At 47.0% G+C, this 20,084-nt stretch overlaps 1 pseudogene across 1 annotated transcript in view; it reads right to left on the bottom strand.

Moving 5' to 3' along the window:
- Positions 1-20,084, bottom strand: part of LOC146835240 (selenoprotein P-like) — a 47,819-nt pseudogene that overhangs the window by 19,272 nt on the left and 8,463 nt on the right. The window contains exons 2-3 of the transcript XR_014960697.1: positions 9,779-9,992; positions 6,345-6,557 (exon numbers count right to left, since the gene is read on the bottom strand). The product of XR_014960697.1 is annotated as a selenoprotein P-like (transcript). The remainder of the gene's footprint in view (positions 1-6,344; positions 6,558-9,778; positions 9,993-20,084) is intronic.

Genomic DNA, 20,084 nt, shown 5'->3' with positions numbered 1-20,084 from the left:
AATTCCGAGTGACAGATATAAGTTGAGGTGCTATCCGTTACTGCCAAAAGGTACCTAAGAAACATATTTTCCGCATTTTGTACAGAGTTTACGTCGGCATAACCCCAAATTCCGGCTGCATGGATGGCAATTGCTACACATTTTGCCCTAATATTAAATATGTAGGAGTTCCGCTCGTGAGCGTCTACCTAATTTTCTACTAAAATTTGATAATGCCGTAAATGACTTAATAAACAATAGCCTTCTGGTTTTAACTGCCAGGTTCCTGACCGATAAAATAAAATCCCTAAGTAGGAAAAAGTTTTAGTACACTCAATTGCCCTCAAGTTAATAAAAAGGGTATTAGTCTTCTTATTAGAGCCTACCCCGCAATTCATTGCGAACGTTTTTGAACAGTTGATGGTAAGACCCAGATTTGGCATAAAATTAGAAAAGGTATTGACTACCCTTTGGAGACTGAGCGGCCATTAGAACCGCGTCGTCCATGTACAGAAGTGCGGGGATAGGGCGCTTTGCAGCTGTTGGCAGATCCCTGCACTCCTGGACCAGGGTAGTTTCTAAATCCTTTATGTATAGTGTAAAGAGGAGTGGGGCAAGGACACAGCCTTGCCTCACACCTCTCAGCACTCTAAAGTGCTGGGTGCATTCGCCGTCCATCCCGTCGCGAACCCTCGCCTTTGCCCCTGACTAAAGCTGCCTTAAAAAAGACATTATTAAAACATCCACACCCATGCCTTCTAAGATCACCCACAACTTGTCATCGATGACACAGTCGAATGCCGCCATTAGGTCAACAAAAGTCAAAAATAATCTTCCCCTTTTTGCCCTGGTATATTTATCTAATAGAATATGTAAGTTAAGGCCCTGATCAACTGTGCCCAAACCCTTGCGGAAGCCAAGTCATTCTTGACTAACAGAATCCAGACAGTAGATCTTGGCAGAGATAGATCAGACCTTTTTCCCTTCCCTGTGGTGTTCCGCAGGGTTCCTCGCTTAGCCCCACATTGTTTAATGTGTATGTGGCACCGCTGGCCGTCCTGATTAGATCATTTGGATTCCAGCTGACGACATATGCGGACGACACACAAATTGTGCTGTCCATTAAAAAGGGATCTGAGGCTGAGATTGGATCCAGATGCAACAACTGTATGCAGGAGATTTAAGCCTGGATGGCTTCAAACTGTTTGAAGCTTAATGCAGACAAGACAGAGGTAATTATCTTTGGGAATACTGCTAACCTCTGGACTCCAGATTGGTGGCCAGCAGCAATGGGCTCACCCCCAGTACCTGTGGCTGGGACTAAGAATTTGGGAGTAATTATTGACTCAAAACTTTCCTTCAGTGATCAAATTAGTAGGGTTGTTTCCTCCTCCTTTTTAACTCTTCGAACCCTCAGGAAAATCAAACCTCTTGTCCCTGAAGACAGCCTGAAGACAGTAGTCACAGCACTCATTCTATCGCGACTGGACTACTGTAACAGTCTCTTTATTAACATCCAGGAGAGACATTTGGTCAGACTCCAGATCGTGCAGAATGCGGCAGCCAGGCTGATCACAGGGACACCTAGATTTGCCTCTGTAAGGATGGGTCTCAGGACACTCCATTGGTTGCCCGTTTACCAACGAATTCAGTTCAAGGCACTGTGTATTGTCTTCAAGGCACTGAGTCATGCTGGCCCTGATTTTTTTAAACACGCCTTTCAGTGGTATGTTCCCGGAAGAGATCTTCGTTCAGCTCAGGCTAAACTAGTTACTCTTTCCAGCTTTAACAAAGCCAATTGGGGAGGTAGGAGTTTTTGCCATTGTGCTGCTAAGGCATGGAATGGTCTGCCTCTCCAGCTTAGAAACATCGCCGAGCTCCTTCCTTTTAGGAAAGAATTAAAAACCTGGCTTTTTATATAATCCTCTCCTTCAGCATAATCATTGGCTAATCTCAGGTGGGTAGTGCACAGCGCCAGGACACCTCCGGGTAACAGAGCGCTATAGAAATCATTTTAACATAACATAACATAAAATATTGTTGATCACAAAAAATTGGCTGCTCCTCAGCCCAAACCTGAAATCTGTCTAACAAAACTCGCCCAATAACCTTAACTACTGAATCCAGCAAAGAAATTGGCCAGTAACAGGCTGGGTTCGCCCTGTCCCCTCTTTTAAAGATAGGCACGATTACCAATTCATATCACGTTGGTAAAAAACCTTGTGAACTACATGCTTAAAAACCTGCATTAAAAGTAGTCCCCATAGTGCTAAATTGGATTTAAAGAGGTCCACCGGGATGCCATCAGGCCTAACACCCATACTTGAATTTATGGCCGTATTAACTTCACTAAAGGTAAAATCTAGTGATAATTCTGGTGGAATAAGAGGAGGCTCAGGGTCAGCCGCAGTCGACAGGGTTCCCTGATCATCTGGCAATGAATTATTGAACAACTTTGAATAGTGTGCTATCCACTCTGATTCAGTAATAGCTATCTCTATAGTTGCTTTATCATTCCCAGCCAGAAAGGGCGCATTAACCACCTTCCAAAAGGCAAAAGAATCACGGTTTACCGAGGTGTCGTGCAGGGCGTGCCAAGCTTCCTCTTTTAGTGCCGTCTTTCTTTCTTTTAATGCCCTCTTATATTCTCTTCTTGCCTCTCTAATAAGCTCCTTTTACTTTAGCATGTAGGGAATGTTTAAGCTTAGAAAAGACCTTTGTACAATAAGTTTCAAACCACCCTTGGGTGGCCTTTTTTACTTTTACAAGAAGTGCTTCTTTAATGTAATCTGAGATGATAGAAGTTTTCTATAATTTCCTGATGGGATGACCTCTCATCTAAGCAGGATAGAAACATATTTTTGCAATTCAGCACAACTTTTCTAATAATTTCATCATAATCCAAATTCGCCCATCCAAGTGCATATCCATTTTACCTACTCAGAGTGATGTTGTCCACACAGTGGGAAGAATTACCTCTCGTGTTAATGCTCTGACTATACACCACCACATCTACGCTTAGGAGCAAGTGATCGCTTAAAGCGATCTCATGGGTAATAAAGTCCTTAACACGTGAGGAGTATCTACTCGATGTTAATTTAAAATCTATAATAGAAAAAGTACCTCGGCCTTTAAAGGTAGGGCAGAAAGGAACTGTAGATGAACATAAATAATTGTGTAAACATGATATCATTCAAAAGGTCACCATACAGTGTATGTGGAAAGTGTGGGAGACTGAGACCTTTCTCATACGCCATACCACAGACCTCTTTATCGGCATGTTGGCATAGGGAGGAGTTTAAATCCCCACCCCATACGACAAATATATCTTTGGTTAAATGAGTCAGTAAGTTATGTAGGTGACGGCTCATAGATCTCAGTATTCCCTCAATCAACTCCGGTGTAGCGATAATATAAAAATACAATAAGACCATGCAAAATGCATGATTTACATGGAAGCTGATAATTTGTTAATACCGCTCTGTAGCGTTTAGTACAATTTTCCCTATGTTCAAATAATTTGAAATATAAGTGCAGAGACCCCCTTTTGCTCTGCCATAGGATGATGTAACTGCTGGAGTGTGGAGGGTTTTGTAGCCACTTATGTGAATAGGGTCCTTCACCCAGGTTTCTTGCAAACTGAGAATATCAAAATTGCTCCCGAAATCGATCCAAAGTTTGTTAGTCACCTTGGATTTTAATCCCGCTACATTCCAGAACAAGGGTTGACATTTGTCCTTCCTTTCTTTTCCACAATCGACCCCCCACTCACTATCCATGTCCATTGATATAGAATCAGCCGAGGTGTTAGAAGCTATATCATGTACTGTCTCTGCGTTTACTACCATAACAACAACATGAGGGAGTATTTTTACATTACTGGGGGGGGGTCTTACCAAGGATCCCTCACTAAGAGGAGCACCTATTCTACTAGATGCTACAACCTGAAAAGGATCCACTTTTTGTGGTCAGTCAACTGATTCGAGATTGGTGAGTGTATCAAAACGGTTGTATGTTGAGACGTTAAACTGACGCCTGTAGGTCGGGGTTTGAGATTCCCTGTTTTTAAGGACGTTATTTTTATACATAGGTTGATAAAAGTAACCTAGAGGAACTAGGTTAACACCATGCCAGGAGATGGTATGGTTTCCAGCTCTACTCAAAATCAGTTGTACTAGTTGAGGGGTTTTAAAGGTCAACACCACACAATTCCCAGTTATTTTGTCCTCTGCCTACCCAACTCACTCTCCTAACCATCTTAAATTCGTCGAATAACCTCTCTGTTAGGCCTGTCCTAGCACCGAGCCAATGTAGAGACTTATTCCATAAAATGTCCCAAGATTCAGCCATCCCATTTTGTTGTCTAGGGACGTTAGCTAACACCACTATATAAGGTGTGGCTGCTGGTGGTAAATATCCAGATATGTTGTTTGCCACTCTGCCTCAATGTCGTTCCGAGTGCTAGGGGTATGAGAACTGTTAGTAGCTAAAGAATGTGTGGGCATCGCTGAGGCTATGGGAATTGTAGGAAGGGAAGCCTCACAATTAATGGTAGGACTTTTTTGGGCTGTGTTGTGTGATACATGTGTAGATTCCTTATGACGGACAGGGACAGAGTAAATGGGATAGCGCCGTGTGCTGTTAGTTTGGCAGCCCTGATTACTCGCTTGTATAGTTGTCGGCTCCTGAACACGAATCTGAGATTATCTAGGCATTTGGATAAAGCTTCTTCCCTTTTGGCAATTCTACATGTTAAGCTACTTAAAGTTTTTTCTAAGAAAGGTATCTAAGGCTTCCAACTTAGCTTTTATCTTTACAACCTTGTTCTGTGTGCGTTGGTTGGAGTTTACTATGGATTTTTCCCAGCTATCTAATTTACGTGACAGTAAGGACTTGTCCTTTTTGGGGGACTTTTTTCGTACTATAAGAGGGGTTCCTCTAATCGTTGGACCTATTTCCCCAGTAATAGGGGGGAGGGTGTCAGGGTTTCTAGCACGCTTAGTCGGTGGTTGGGTATCATACTCCTGGTCGCTACCAGATATGTGGTCTGATATATTCACAATGCAGCCATTTGGACCTGACGTGGTCCTGAGTACTTCTGTAGGTGGAGCAGAGCTCCCTTGTGTTGTATTGACCACTGGTGTGCCCCCAACCGAGCCCGAATCTCCTCTATTCAAGGACTCTTCCACAGTTATGATCTGCTGCTCAATTGCGCCCATAGCTCTGGTTTAGACCCAGTAAAGTCTGACGTGGGTGCTCCCCTGATTTAGGTTGCCTTTCGTTCTGCGCACTCGGTGCTTTTCTCTTCCCCATGACCAAAGTTACACAAAGTGAATATAATCAACCACAATTTAAGGTCGTCAGTCCAAAAAGTATTTTCTTGTGAAAGGGAGGCGAATAGCAACAAAACTTAAACTTTGTTAAAAGTTCTCCTTCTGGCAGGTAACGTAAGTCATATCACAAAGTCACAATACCGTTGGCAGCAGAAATAAAGAGCCATGGCCCAGCCCGGCCTCTTCTGGTCTATGACGTGTCCACTAATGTAATCTTGTCTTAAGTTGTTACTATTACATTTCTAATATTATAAGTAGCTCAGGAGGAATTTCACAGAACATGAGTAGCTCTTACTACAGCAAAGGTTGCTGTAGACATATCCTGGGTTGGAGACCCCTGCTGTGGAGATATTCTGGGTTGGAGACCCCTGCTGTAGAGATATCCTGGGTTGGAGACCCCTGCTGTAGAGATATTCTGGGTTGGAGACCCCTGCTGTAGAGATATTCTGGGTTAGAGACCCCTGCTGTAGAGATATTCTGGGTTGGAGACCCCTGCAGTAGAGATATCCTGGGTTGGAGACCCCTGCAGTAGAGATATCCTGGGTTGGAGACCCCTGCTGTAGAGATATCCTGGGTTGGAGACCCCTGCTGTAGAGATATCCTGGGTTGGAGACCCCTGCTGTAGAGATATTCTGGGTTGGAGACCCCTGCAGTAGAGATATCCTGGGTTGGAGACCCCTGCTGTAGAGATATCCTGGGTTGCAGACCCCTGCTGTAGAGATATCCTGGATATTTCTTAAGTTTCCACGATGTGCAACTGTGGAACCCACTGTGCCAGCGAGTACTTTTGCGTAGGAAGCTTAGGCCACATATATTTCACCATGACGCCTGTGAGAAGTGCAAGCTAAGGAAACTTAGGAGTCAAAATGTATGCGGGAGGTATGATAAACACAACTAAGCATCAGCTGTGGCCAATCACACACGCATAACAGACATGACATTTCAGACTTGTGTGTAAAGGAAAGTCCAGTGTTTCTCCAGACGACACTGATCCAGGTTATCAACACTTCCTACAGCAGCAAAAATGCTCACCTGTCGTAGATAAGAAAATCATCCTTCTCTCCTCCCAGGATCTCCCAGATGTCCGGCTCGTCATGCTTTTGCTGGTAGACGGGCACTCCCTCAGGTGCACGCCGCTTCAGCTCGGGGTATAGGTACCTGGAAAGAGGGTCCTTTTCGTTGATAATGAAGTAGCTGATGTTTTCCAGTTGCTGATTAGACAGCTTATCATGCAGGCTGCCAAGGCTACAGAAGGTAGGGGGCGAAATTTGGCACACATACAATTTTGGTTAAAAAGCCAGCACGAATGAGGCTACACCTGTGATATAATTTAATCTGTTTTTCTAAGAGTCATCAAATATCGTCAATCAGTTCTCATACTCATTCTTCAACAAGATTGGTTCATAGTTATTTTTTTGTTGATTTTTTTTTTATATATTTTGAGGTTTTATAGAGAACAATCCCTTCCACTAAGGGCGTGGGAGCACCATACAGCAAGTACTGTTGTGCACCATAATAATATATATCAGATCTGGTTTGCAGGTAAGGGGCAATCAGAGGTTACTAGACTCCAAATGTGACATTTGGGCATAAATTCACAAACATGTGGGGCCAAATGTACGACCATTTGTAGCACTCGCAAATGGCGAAACGGGACGTTTGCAACCTCTAAATAGGTCAGTGGCGTGTACAAACCCTATTTTGCAAGTTGGTAACCTTTTACCGACTCACAAAATAGAGTTTGCGACTCGCTATTAGGAAAGAACGTGCCAAGTGCGTCCCTTCCTAATAGCAACTTGCAGTGCGCAGTGCCATGTATGAATGTTTTAAGACCGAAATGCAGTCGTAAAACATTCAGATTTTACCGCCAATCAAAAGTTGATGGTAGACCAGTCACAAAGGTGAAGGGGTTCCAAGGGACCCCTTCCCCCTTGCAAATGTGGGCGCAAATATTTTTTAAGAGCAGGCAGTGGTACCACGGACCACTGCCTGCTGTTAAAAAATGAAACTGAAATGTTTCCTTTCTGTTTTGGAATCGCATCCCGTTTTCCTTTAACCCGTTAACCGCGGCACAAATTCCGCCGCGGTGCAACAGTTGTATTGAGCGGGCGGGGCCGCGTTGGCCAACGGATGTGCGTAGCACTACCGAGGTAGTGCTCGCGACGGTCGTTGGCCGACTTGCACACAAGGTGTTAAGGAGTCACGGTATCTAGCTCTTGATGGAATCGACACCCCTCCACTGTTGAGGGTCAACGCACACCACTGCATCCTCTGCTGGGGTCTGTATGCAAATGTATGGAGGCAAAAGAGGAGAAGCAAGCACCCGCTGCTGAGATCTGGAAGCAGAGTCATGAAAGCAGGAGATGCAAGCACCGACTGTGCTGAGCTTTGTAAGCAGAGGCATGAAAGCAGGAGAGACAAGCACCTTCTGTGCTGAGCTTTGCAAGCAGAGGCTTGGAAGCAGGAGAGACAAGCACCGACTGTGCTGAGCTTTGTAAGCAGAGGCATGGAAGCAGGAGAGACAAGCACCTTCTGTGCTGAGCTTTGCAAGCAGAGGCATGGAAGCAGGAGAAACAAGCACCGACTGTGCTGAGCTTTGTAAGCAGAGGCATGGAAGCAGAAGATACAAGCACCTTCTGTGCTGAGCTTTGCAAGCAGAGGCATGGAAGCAGGAGATACAAGCACTTTCTGTGCTGAGCTTTGCAAGCAGAGGCATGGAAGCAGGAGAGACAAGCACCCACTGTGCTGAGCTTAGCAAGCAGAGGCATGGAAGCAGGAGAGACGAGCACCCACTGTTCTGAGCTTTGCAAGCAGAGGCATGGAAGCAGGAGAGACGAGCACCCACTGACTGTGCTGAGCTTTGCAAGCAGAGGCATGGAAGCAGGAGAGACAAGCACCGACTGTGCTGAGCTTTGTAAGCAGAGGCATGGAAGCAGGAGAGACAAGCACCCACTGTGCTGAGCTTAGCAAGCAGAGGCATGGAAGCAGGAGAGACGAGCACCCACTGACTGTGCTGAGCTTTGCAAGCAGAGGCATGGAAGCAGGAGAGACGAGCACCCACTGACTGTGCTGAGCTTTGCAAGCAGAGGCATGGAAGCAGGAGAGACGAGCACCCACTGTTCTGAGCTTTGCAAGCAGAGGCATGGAAGCAGGAGAGACAAGCACCCACTGTGCTGAGCTTTGTAACCAGAGGCATGGAAGCAGGAGAGACAAGCACCCACTGTGCTGAGCTTCGTAACCAGAGGCATGGAAGCAGGAGAGACAAGCACCCACTGTGCTGAGCTTCGTAACCAGAGGCATGGAAGCAGGAGAGACAAGCACCCACTGTGCTGAGCTTTGTAACCAGAGGCATGGAAGCAGGAGAGACAAATGCCCAGAGGAGCTATCTGTGCAAAACAGGGAGAAATGAAAACATTTCTCCTTGTTGCACCTGGCTAAGCCACCCCTAGGATTTTGTAGCATTCTGACGCATTTCCAGATTTACAATTCCTCGTAAATCTGGAAATGCATCAGTGGACATGGGTGTTGAGTTGGAACACCCACAGCAACACCCATGTCACGCCCCTAACACACAAAGTGTTGTGTGAAAAGGGGCGATATTTACAAGCACAGGTAAAGCCAAGCAGGGTGGCTTTATGTGTACTTGTAAATATCAGGCAGCAGGTTGCGCCGACGGTGCGTCACGCACCGTGAAGCACTGGCGGAGCAAGGGGCATGTTAATCTGCCCCTGAGGGTCTCATTTACAAGGCCATTGCGCTGCCGGTGCGTTGCTTTTATTGGCGTAATGGGCTTCCCTATATTTACAAGGCCAGGTAAAGTCACCCGGCATGACTTTTCATGGCCTTGTAAATATGGGTCCCTTTCACGCATTACTCTGATTGAGAGGGGCGTTCTATGGGGTTGCTGTGGGTGTTCCCACTGAACATCAATAGAACCTGACACATTCCCAGATATACAACGTTTTGTAAAGCTGGGAATGCGTCAGAATCCTACCCCTCTTCAGGGGAGGCATAGGAGTGGTGTAACGAGGATAAATACTTGTATTTGCAGAATGCAGCACACATACAAAGAGGAAAATGCTATCAATGATTGTTTGTGCAGGAAGGTGCCTCTTCCTGCACAAAAACAATCATCCCCGCAACGCAGGCACCCTTGCAACATGATGACGGGTGCGTGCGCAGGCGCATGGCAGCCCATTGTGCGCCAGTGCAGGGGAAAGACCACGAATGCATCATATTGTTGTTAATATGACGCATCCCTGAGCTTTTAAAATGACGCCGCTCTGCGGAGCAAAATGGCTTGCGGCGCCGTGTCATTTGTTTTGTAAATGTGAGTTTTGAATCCCGCCTGGTCCACTAAGTCCAGCAGGCTGTCGTGACTAGTCTACTCGGGGAGTTAATCAAAATAGATTGTGACAGTTAATAGGCAGCCTGTCCCTGAAGATGGCGTAACACTCAGCACTCACCTGGCTGCCTGCGTGAGACAGAACTGTCAGCTTGCTTTCAGCAGCACCACCACTGTGACCTGCCCCGCGCTGCTGTTCATTGGCGCCTCTCCATCCGTCTTCCACAGCGGGGCGGGCAAGCAGATTTGAGATCCCGAGTCTTCTGCTGCCACCACCCTCAGGAGGATGGTGATGGTGAGGGCAAGAAGACCCATCACCTCCATCTGGCTGAACCCTAGAAAAAGTGCAAATGAGTCAGGAGGCTGCAAGGATTGCGCAAGTCCTAACGGGGTCATCTTACCTCCTGGGAGGTGTCTAGTGCACAGCTAGAGGAAGGGGAAGACACCTTGAGCAAACTCTTGTGCAATCTTTAGTGAAAGACAGAAGTCAAAAAAGCCATCGCTATCCCTACATTTTCCTGCCAGGATAAACAATAGCTCAGCATCAGTGCACACTCTGTGGCTGTGAAATACTGACACTTGAGCAGGGAGACACTTAGACTGGAATGAGAAGAAACTGACACTGGAACAGGGAAGTAATGACACTGGAACAGAAAGAAACTCTGGAACAGGGCATAAATGACACTGGAACAGAAAGAAAATGACACTGGAACAGGGAAGAAATGACACTGGAACAGGGAGAAAATGACACTGGAACAGGGAAGAAATGACACTGGAACAAGGGGAAAAATTACATTGGAACAGGAAGAAACTGACATTTGAACAAGGAGAAACTGACACTGGAATAGAGAGAAAAGGATACTGGAACAAGAAGAAACTGACACTGGAACAGAGAGAAAATGACACTGGAACAAGGAAAAATTACATTGGAACAGGGCATAAATGACACTGGAACAGGGAGAAAATGACACTGGAACAGGAAGAAAATGACACTGGAACAAGGGGAAAAATTACATTGGAACAGGAAGAAACTGACATTTGAACAAGGAGAAACTGACACTGGAATAGAGAGAAAAGGAAACTGGAACAAGAAGAAAATGACACTGGAACAAGGAAAAATTACATTGGAACAGTAAGAAACTGACATTGGAACAGGGAGACACTGACACTGGAATTGAAAGAAGCTGACAATAGAATAGGAAGGTTGAAGAAGTGACACAGAGGAAACGAGTAACAGAGAGGGGTATATTTGCAAACAGTGTGCAGGTGCTATTGGCAGTGTAACACATTTTTTCTATGCTCTTGCAGGCCTCCTGAATTTATGGTAAATAGATGCTACATTTTGCTGTGTGATGTGCCTGATAAGTGCCAGCAAAAACCTTTAATAAATATATGCTATATATACACACCAGCACTGGGACAGGGAGTCTCAAACACTGACACTAAACGACGGAGGCAGGCATGGGTGTAAATATGAAAGGTGCGGCTGGAACAGTGAAACGGGCTGAGAATCCTGAGGGGCCTCCTGAACTCTGATTAATTCTGCTTTTTTGCATGGAGCCCATACAGAAACACATAACCAATCAAAAGTCTCCGGGGGCATATCTATGACCCCCTTGTGCTGCCGTAGCATCAGTTTTTGTGGCGCTCTGGCAGGTCATGCCTTGAAATCATTTTTATGAGGCCACGCAAAGCCACCATGCACGGCTTTGAATGGCGTCATAGATGTGGAGTAAGGCAAGGCAGCGCAAATCGCTGCGTTGCCTTTCTCTGCGCTAGGGAGGTGTTCCGTGGGTATTGGGGTGGGTCTTACCACGCAACACCCATGGATTTTGACGCTTTCCCAGATTTACAAGACCATGTAAACCTGAGGATGTGCCAAAGGTGAGGCATAACAAGGAGACCTAACTTTATTTCTCGTCGTAACTTCTCTTTCTATGTGTGCTGCATTAGGCAGCACACATAGATAGAGGAACACGCCTCAGTGGATTGTTTGTTTGCAGGAAGGTGTCCCTTCCTGCACTTAAACAATCTTGCCGACAACACAGGCACCCTTGCACCATGGTGCAATGGTACCTGCGATGGTGCTAGGCTGCTGAAACTGCGCCGGCGCAGGGGGAAAGGACACAAATGAACCACATTGTATAAATATGGTGCATTCCTGCCATTTCACTGTCATGCGGGGCAGCGCAGAAAGTTGGCTTGCAGCGCTGCCCTACGACAATTCCTCATAAATGAGGCCTCAAATATCCAGATGCTGAGTTTGCAGTTACACAACGCACATTTGCTTAGTTATCTTCCCAAGAGCAAATACACTTTACTTTCACACTAACCTAAAGAAAGCACTTCTAAATAAAACATGGAACAACCTCTACTAACCTTACGCAAAGAGAAGGCAGTAAACAAGACACGCCAGATTGTAGGCACTACTAGATTGCATAAAAGGGCACCCATCTTGCGACTGTGCCACGATGACGTAATAATGGTAGTTAGTGCAATGAAAAGGACAATAAGATAACATCCCACGCCTATCAGTGACTTGGCTGTCAACACTGTCCTGACCATGGATCCCTACACATTGTATAAAAGAGTGAAAATGTGCAAGAAGTATCAGAACTAAGGGGCAGATTTGTCATTCTTTCATGCAGCGCAACACAGCAAGCCACCCTGGTATGCTGCGCTGAGTGAAAGGGAAAATGCAGGAATGCACCGGAGTTACCATTATTCTGCACATTCCTGTCTTTTCCTACCGCTGGCGTACTTTTGGTTGCCTAGCACCAATGTATGCCCCCTTAACTCATTGCAGGCAGAATTGTTTTGTGCAAGAATAGACCTTCCTGCACAAAAACAATCCCCTGAGGCAGTTTCCTTTTTCCATGTGTGCTGCAGATTGCAGCACACACATAACCAAGGAGAAATAACAATATTTCTCCTCCATATGGCTCACCTGGGGAGGTGTAGCATTTTAATGCATTCCCAGGTCTACCAGTAATTGGTAATCTGGGAATGTGAGAAGTTGGCCTGATATATGCTGTCACTAGTTCTAGTGGGCACCCTGTATCAGTCCAAACGACCCCATATGGTGAATGGTTAAAGACAACCTTTATTGAAAGCTATCCTAGTGGTAGGTGTGGAGAGCAGCCTCCAGGCTAAGTCTTGAAGGAATGTAAAGCAACTTCTTTTACCGGTCTATAATCTCTTGAATGACCAAATGAAAGGACAACCACACCAGGTATATATTTAAAATATATGTATTTAAGATAAAACACACACCTCTAGTCTCTTTATGAGACTGGAGTTTGAAGTACTTAAGGTACAAGTTAGCAATCAACAGTAATAGCACAAATACACGTTTGGGCCCTAGGGGCGTACCAAACTATATACCAATATAGTGGTATAAGAACCACGACTGAACTAGACGCAAGGCCTAGGGCCTGTAGAATTGCTGGGACCCCAAGGAACCACCCAAGGTAGTGACACAGGGGACCCACGGGGGCCGTGTGCAGTGTGTGAACACAGCTGGGGGTTCCCGTTAGCTTCTATGGGCAATGTCGCAGTTGGAAATTTAAAGATTAGGGACACTTAGAAATGAGTCAGGACCAAACCCTTTTGGACTTAGAAAGTTCTAGGGCTAGCACCCAAGGGAGTACTGGAGTACTTGTGTTACCTCACCCAGGGAAGTCGGGTGCATAAGTTTCTTTTGGTGTCGGGTTGCGTCGTCGATTTCAATGGAAGCTGGCGAAGAAGTGCTGCTGCCGTGAAGAGGAGAAGTGTCCGAAGCGATCCAAGCCGGGATCTAGGATGGGAAGAACCTGAAAGCAGAGGGGGCAGAGTCTGGGTCACTTACCAGTGACCAAGGGCACGATTGACCAATGCCCACAGATGGCGGGTGCTTCAGGTGAGTTGACGGGTGTCTTGACTCTTCAACCATGAGGTCCAGGAGGTGCCGATGATGACCAGGAGCTGGATTCGAGCTGTCCCACAAAGTCTGTCAAGTGCTGCGGTGTCGGCGACCAGATTGGACCCAACAAGCCTTGGCAAAGGCAAGTCACTTGGAATCAGAGAAAGGACGGCGATGCAGACCAGCAAGGTCTGGGTGACTCACCCAGTGAGGGTAAGTTGGGGCACATCTGGAGCAACCAGGAAAGCCCAATCAGAAGAGGAGTTGCCTTTGTGGGGACCCACTAGCCAACGGGCTAGCAATCGCGAAGGAGCCTCGAGCGGTCGCACTGGAAACTGGCCCACGGATCACTCGTGGAGTGGAGGCCAGCAATCTTCGGTGCAAGAGGTGCTAAAGGCTGGGGCTACTCAGAGCCTAAAGCACAACTTCGAGGAAGACCAGGAAGATGATGGAGCTGCAAAAGATCACGGTGTCCAGGGGTCACGGTGCCACGTCACCCACGATAGCTTTGCTGTGGACTCAGGGTAGCCTCGGAAGTCTGGAAATCCACCTCTGGTGATGCAAAGACTTCGGCGTCCGGCGGGAGCTTCAGCGATGCAGACCGGTCACTTGCTTCTTTGGTGCCTGTCAAGCAGGGGAGTCACTCCTTGACCCCAAGGGAGATTTCTTCAGTCTTCTAAGCAAAGTAGAACGTCAAAGGTCCAGGATATATATTGCAGAGTTTCGTCCAGGGTAATCCAAAGTCGCAAGGACTGGGTTCCCATACTTATACTAAGTTTGGGGGTTGGACATACTCTAGGGACCCACCTATGGGAGGGTTTGGAAAGAGTGGTGGTTACACCCATTTCCTTAGTCCAGTTTCGCGCCAGAGCAGGGGCAGGTAGCCCCTGCAACCGGTTTGAACTAGACTATGCACAGGGACACCAAGTGTGCTTCAGTGCAGGACTTCAAAGCACCAGAGAGTGCTCCCGCCCAGCCCCAATACACATCTGCCTGTCTGGGGAGGTAGTTACACCTCCCTGGGACAGGAAACCTAATGCCCAGGCCTCCCCTGCCGGAGTTTCGGTCAGCAGCAGGAGGCCAGACCTGTGTCTGTGGCAGAGGCATCCATTTTGTGATGCCAGGGCTCAGGAAAGTCCTACCGGGTTAGACCAGTGTGAACATGTCTCTCCCTCTAGAAGGGTGGAATGCTACCCCCGCCGCCAGAACTGGCAGGGGGGTAGTATTCCAAAGTGTTTGACACCAAACACGATATGTTTTGATGCAGCTATTCCAAAGTTAGCATTTACCTGAAGAGTATATGGTATAGCTGTATCACAGAACAGTCATAAGGAAAGATTTCCGAAAGCTGCAGAGGGGCTCAGCTCATGCTTGGGCACCCTCTCACATAAAACCAAGCACTCTGCCTTCAGGATTGTCAAGGCCTGCCATAGGAGTGGCTTATAGGTTTATATGTGTCTGTATAATATGTGGATATAGGTAGCCTATACCACTATAAGGGGTGCAAGCACACCCTTACCCAGGCTGCAGTAGCAGACCTGTGGTGTCATTTTGGAGTGCTTCCCAGGGGTGGCATAATACATGCTTCAGCCCCTGGTAGGCCTCTGAGGTACCTATGCCCTAGGTACATAGTATACCATATACTAGGGGCTTATAAGGCACTCCAGAATCCAATTAGAAATGTACCTAATGTACATGGAAACCATTTTAGAGAGGAAGCAGCTAGGCTGGGGTCCTGATTAGCAGGGCCACAGCCAGACTAAGGTCGAAAAACAGTGAAACACCAGCAAAAGGTGGGGGTACCCATGTGAAGCAGGTCCTACTCTCCTACAGGGAATCACCAAAATCTACAGGTGGATGCGTGGGAACACCCACGCTGCATTCATGGAACGCCTCTCTGGGTCAGAGTCATGCACACAGCGATTCTAAAATCTGACGTAGCACGGGCACCAAACATGGGCTGGGACAACCAAAACTCTTTCACACAATTAAACAGAAAGTCTCCACCCTGGACCGGCCTAGTGTACCTACAGGACAAAGGTTTGTGGCACAGTGCCAAGATCTATTGAGCAAGAGCTGTGCCACGCACTAGCCTTGTCTTATTTCCATCACGTGTTACCTATTGCATAATACAGGGTATCCACGCACTGCGTACATGGGTTCCACTTACTTGCATTAGGCCTGATCCACACAGATTTTGCTGTGACTTACTCTTTCTGCATTCCTTCCTGGTTTACTCCAACTTATGGCCCACTCCTGGAATTCAACATTGACGTAGGAGTGCTAAAAGTGTAAATCACACCTACTCATAGCAACATATTTGTGAATCTGCCTACTGTGTGTACATTCATCACAAGTTGATATCTGGAAAATCTGGCATGGATTCCGCCACACTAGGCTTACTTTGGTCAAAGAATATGATTACATGATTTACTCTCTGCACTATAATGTCCTTATTGTGCAGTGTAGCCCCTCTTTGACTCAGTGTGCCGTTACAGCCCAGTAAAAATACAACTGGAGAATGTACCTGTAGAAACCACACATTCATTCCTTCGGTGTGACGTGGGCATGTTGTCACAGGAGGCCGCTAGATATTCTCACATGTAGGCATTAACACAGAAGTGGCAAAGTGGCAGGAGCAGGGCCGAGTCTGCAGTGCAGACCTCCACACTATGCTTAAAGCAAACTAGCTCACTTCTTTCCCCAAAATACAAGTAGTGGCAAGGTGAGATAGAGTGGAGTAGAGTGTCAGAGTGGAGTAGTGTGTCATGGTGTGGAGTGGCATAGATTGTTGTTGAGTGGTATAGAGCAGAGTGGAGTGGCGTAGAAGGGGTTCTGTAGAATGGAGTAGAGTGCTGTAGAGTACAGTGGTGAAGAGCGGAGTAGGTTGTCGTAGAGTGGAGTGGCACAGAGTGAAGTAGTGTAGTAGAGTGGAGTGGTATAGAGTGGCGCAAAGTGGTGTACAGTGTCGTATAGTAGAGTGTGATAGAGTGCCAGAGTGGAGTATATGGAGTGGAGTGGTGTAGAGAAGAGTACTGGAGTGGCATAGAGTGGATTAGTGGAGGGGAGTAGAGTAGAGTGGAGCAGTGTGCCTTAGAATAAAGTGGAGTAAAGTGGCATGGAGTGGTGTAGAGGTAGTTGTGTAGAGCATCGTAGAGTGGAGTAGTGTTGTAAGTGGCATAGACTGGAGTAGAGTGTCATAGAGTAAAGTAGAGTTTAATGGAGCAGAGAATCACACAATGGAGTGTTGTAGAGAAGAGTAAAGTAGAGTAGAGTGGCCTAGAGTGAAGTGGTGTAAAGTATAGAGTGCAGTGGCTTAAAGAGCACTGGTTTTGAGTAAAGTGGTGTAGAGAGCATTGGCATAGAGTGCAGTGGTGTAGAGTAAGGAGCATGGCAAAGAGTAGTGCTGCAGAGTAGATTGGAGTGGCGTAGAGTGCAATAGCGTAGAGTGGAGAGGGCAAAGTAGAGTAAAGTGGCGTAGAGTGCAGTAACATTAAGTGGGTTGAAGTTGTGCAGGGTAAAATGGAGTGGCGCAAGATAGAGTGCAGAGGTGTAGCATAGAGTCGCGTAGAGTGAAGTGTCATGGAGTGCAGGTGCAGAGTAAATGACAGTGACATAGAGTGCATTGGTGTAGAGGTGAGTGGTGCAGAGTAGAGTGCAATGGCATAAAGTGCAGTGGTGCAGAGTATTGTAAACGTTCTGTGGTGGAAAGTGCAGTCTTGCAGAGTAGAGTGTCTTTCTTACAGTGCAGTGACAGAGACTGCATTGACGTAGAGTGCATTGGCACAGACTGCAGTGGCGTGGAGTGTTGTACAGTAGAATGTTGTAGAGAGCAGTGGCATACAGTACAGTGGTGAAGAGTAGAATAGAGTGGCGTTGAGTGCAATGACGTAGAGCACAATGGTGTAGAGCGGCGTAGAATACAGTGGTGTCGAGTGCAGTAATGTAAAATGTTGCAGTGCAGAGCATAGTGGCGTAGAGTGCAGTAGTGCAGAATAGTTGGCATAGAGTGCAATTGTGTAGAGTGCATTGGTGTTGAGAAAAATTGTGTAGAGTACATGGGGCAGAGTGCAGTGGTTTATAGTAGACTGGCGTACAGCGCAGTGGCATAGAGTGGTGCAGCATAGAGTACAGTGGCCTAGAGTGCAGTGCTGTAGCATAGATTGTTTCAGAGTAGAGTGACGTGCTGGAGGGTAGAGTGGAGTGGCATAGAGTAGAGGCATATAGTGGAGTGGTGCAGAGTCGAGTGGAGCAGCCTAGACTAGAGTGGTGTAGAATGCAGTGACAAAGAGTGCGGCGGCATGTAGTATAGTGGAGTACATTGACTTAGAATACAATGGTGTAAAATAAAGTACACAGGTGTAGAGTAAAGTGGTATTGAGTGAGGTGGCATACAGTGCAGTTGCGCACAGTAGATTAAAGTGTGGTAGAGTGCAGTGGCATAGAGTGGCGTAGAGTACAGTGGTCCAGTGGCATAGAATGCAGTAGAGCAGAGTAGAGTGGAGGAGAGTTCAGTGACGGAGAGTGCAGTGTTGCAGAGTAGAGTGCTGTAGAGTGTAGTGGCAGAGAGTGCCATAGTGTACAGTGGTCCAGTGGCATAGAATGCAGTAGAGTAGAGTGGAGGAGAGTTCAGTGACGGAGAGTGCAATGTTGCAGAGCAGAGTGCTGTAGAGTGCAGTGGTATAGAGTGCCATAGAGTAGAGTGGTCCACTGGCATAGAGTGCAGTAGAGCAGAGTAGAGTGGAGGAGAGTTCAGTGACGGAGAGTGCAGTGTTGCAGAGTAGAGTGCTGTAGAGTGTAGTGGCAGAGAGTGCCATAGAGTAGAGTGGTCCACTGGCATAGAGTGCAGTAGAGCAGAGTAGAGTGGCGCAGAGTAGAGTGGAGGAGAGTTCAGTGACGGAGAGTGCAGTGTTGCAGAGTAGAGTGCTGTAGAGTGCAGTGGCAGAGTAGAGTGGTCCACTGGCATTCAGTGCAGTAGAGCAGAGTAGAGTGGCGCAGAGTAGAGTGGGGGAGAGTTCAGTGACAGAGAGTGCAGTGTTGCAGAGCGCAGTGTTGTACAGTGCAGTGGCATAGAGTGCCATAGTGTACAGTGGTCCAGTGGCATAGAATGCAGTAGAGCAGAGTAAAGCGGCGCAGAGTAGAGTGGAGGAGAGTTCAGTGACAGAGAGTGCAGTGTTGCAGAGTAGAGTGTGGTAGAGTGCAGTGGTATAGAGTGCCATAGAGTAGAGTGGTCCACTGGCATAGAGTGCAGTAGAGCAGAGTAGAGTGGCGCAGAGTAGAGTGGAGGAGAGTTCAGTGACGGAGAGTGCAGTGTTGCAGAGTAGAGTGCTGTAGAGTGCAGTGGCAGAGTAGAGTGGTCCACTGGCATTCGGTGCAGTAGAGCAGAGTAGAGTGGCACAGAGTAGAGTGGGGGAGAGTTCAGTGACAGAGAGTGCAGTGTTGCAGAGCGCAGTGTTGTACAGTGCAGTGGCATAGAGTGCCAAAGTGTACAGTGGTCCAGTGGCATAGAATGCAGTAGAGCAGAGTAGAGTGGCGCAGAGTAGAGTGGAGGAGAGTTCAGTGACAGAGAGTGCAGTGTTGCAGAGTGGAGTGTGGTAGAGTGCAGTGGTATAGAGTGCCATAGAGTAGAGTGGTCCACTGGCATAGAGTGCAGTAGAGCAGAGTAGAGTGGCGCAGAGTAGAGAGCAGAGAGTTCAGTGACAGAGAGTGCAGTGTTGCAGAGTGGAGTGTGGTAGAGTGCAGTGGTATAGAGTGCCATAGAGTAGAGTGGTCCACTGGCATAGAGTGCAGTAGAGCAGAGTAGAGTGGCGCAGAGTAGAGTGGGGGAGAGTTCAGTGATGGAGAGTGCAGTGTTGCAGAGCGCAGTGTCGTACAGTGCAGTGGTATAGAGTGTCGTAGAGTAGAGTGGTCCACTGGCATAGAGTGCAGTAGAGCAGAGTAGAGTGGCGCAGAGTAGAGTGGGGGAGAGTTCAGTGACGGAGAGTGCAGTGTTGCAGAGTAGAGTGTTGTAGAGTTCAGTGGCATAGAGTTAAGTGGTGCAGAGAGCAGTGGCATTAATACAGAAGAGATGATATCCTTATGTCCTGTAAAACAAACTGAAGCAGAAGCAGTAATTTGTTTTCAATATGTCCTTGATGCCAGATTGCCCTTGTGTGACTGCACCTGTTGCACAAATTGAAAGAGTAACATAAATGTGTGTGCAGAAAGTAGGGAAGGTAGAAAGAGACATCCGCTAAAGTGTTATGAAATATTACTGATGAGGATTCTTGTTGTTTTGAAAGAACACATTGGCGTAGGTTATAGGTGAAAACGCAAATAGGTCAAATCAATTTTAGAGAACGGAAGAAGAGGCCATCAGGCCTCCTGTTGCTCCAGTCTGATGCTGGCTGGGCGTGGTCTGGAGGCTCACACTTAGATGCAAATGGCTCACAGCTTGCTATCACTTCACACATCTCTTTTTATAAGAGAAATGCATGCACTGTAAGAATGTCTGATGTAGTGGTCTGTCCCATTATCTGCACGAATA

Source organism: Triturus cristatus, chromosome 4_2 (genome assembly GCF_964204655.1).
Source record: "Triturus cristatus chromosome 4_2, aTriCri1.1, whole genome shotgun sequence".
Lineage (NCBI taxonomy): Eukaryota > Metazoa > Chordata > Amphibia > Caudata > Salamandridae > Triturus > Triturus cristatus.
Note: the sequence above shows the minus strand (reverse complement) of the source record. Positions and strands in the feature narration are given on the sequence as shown.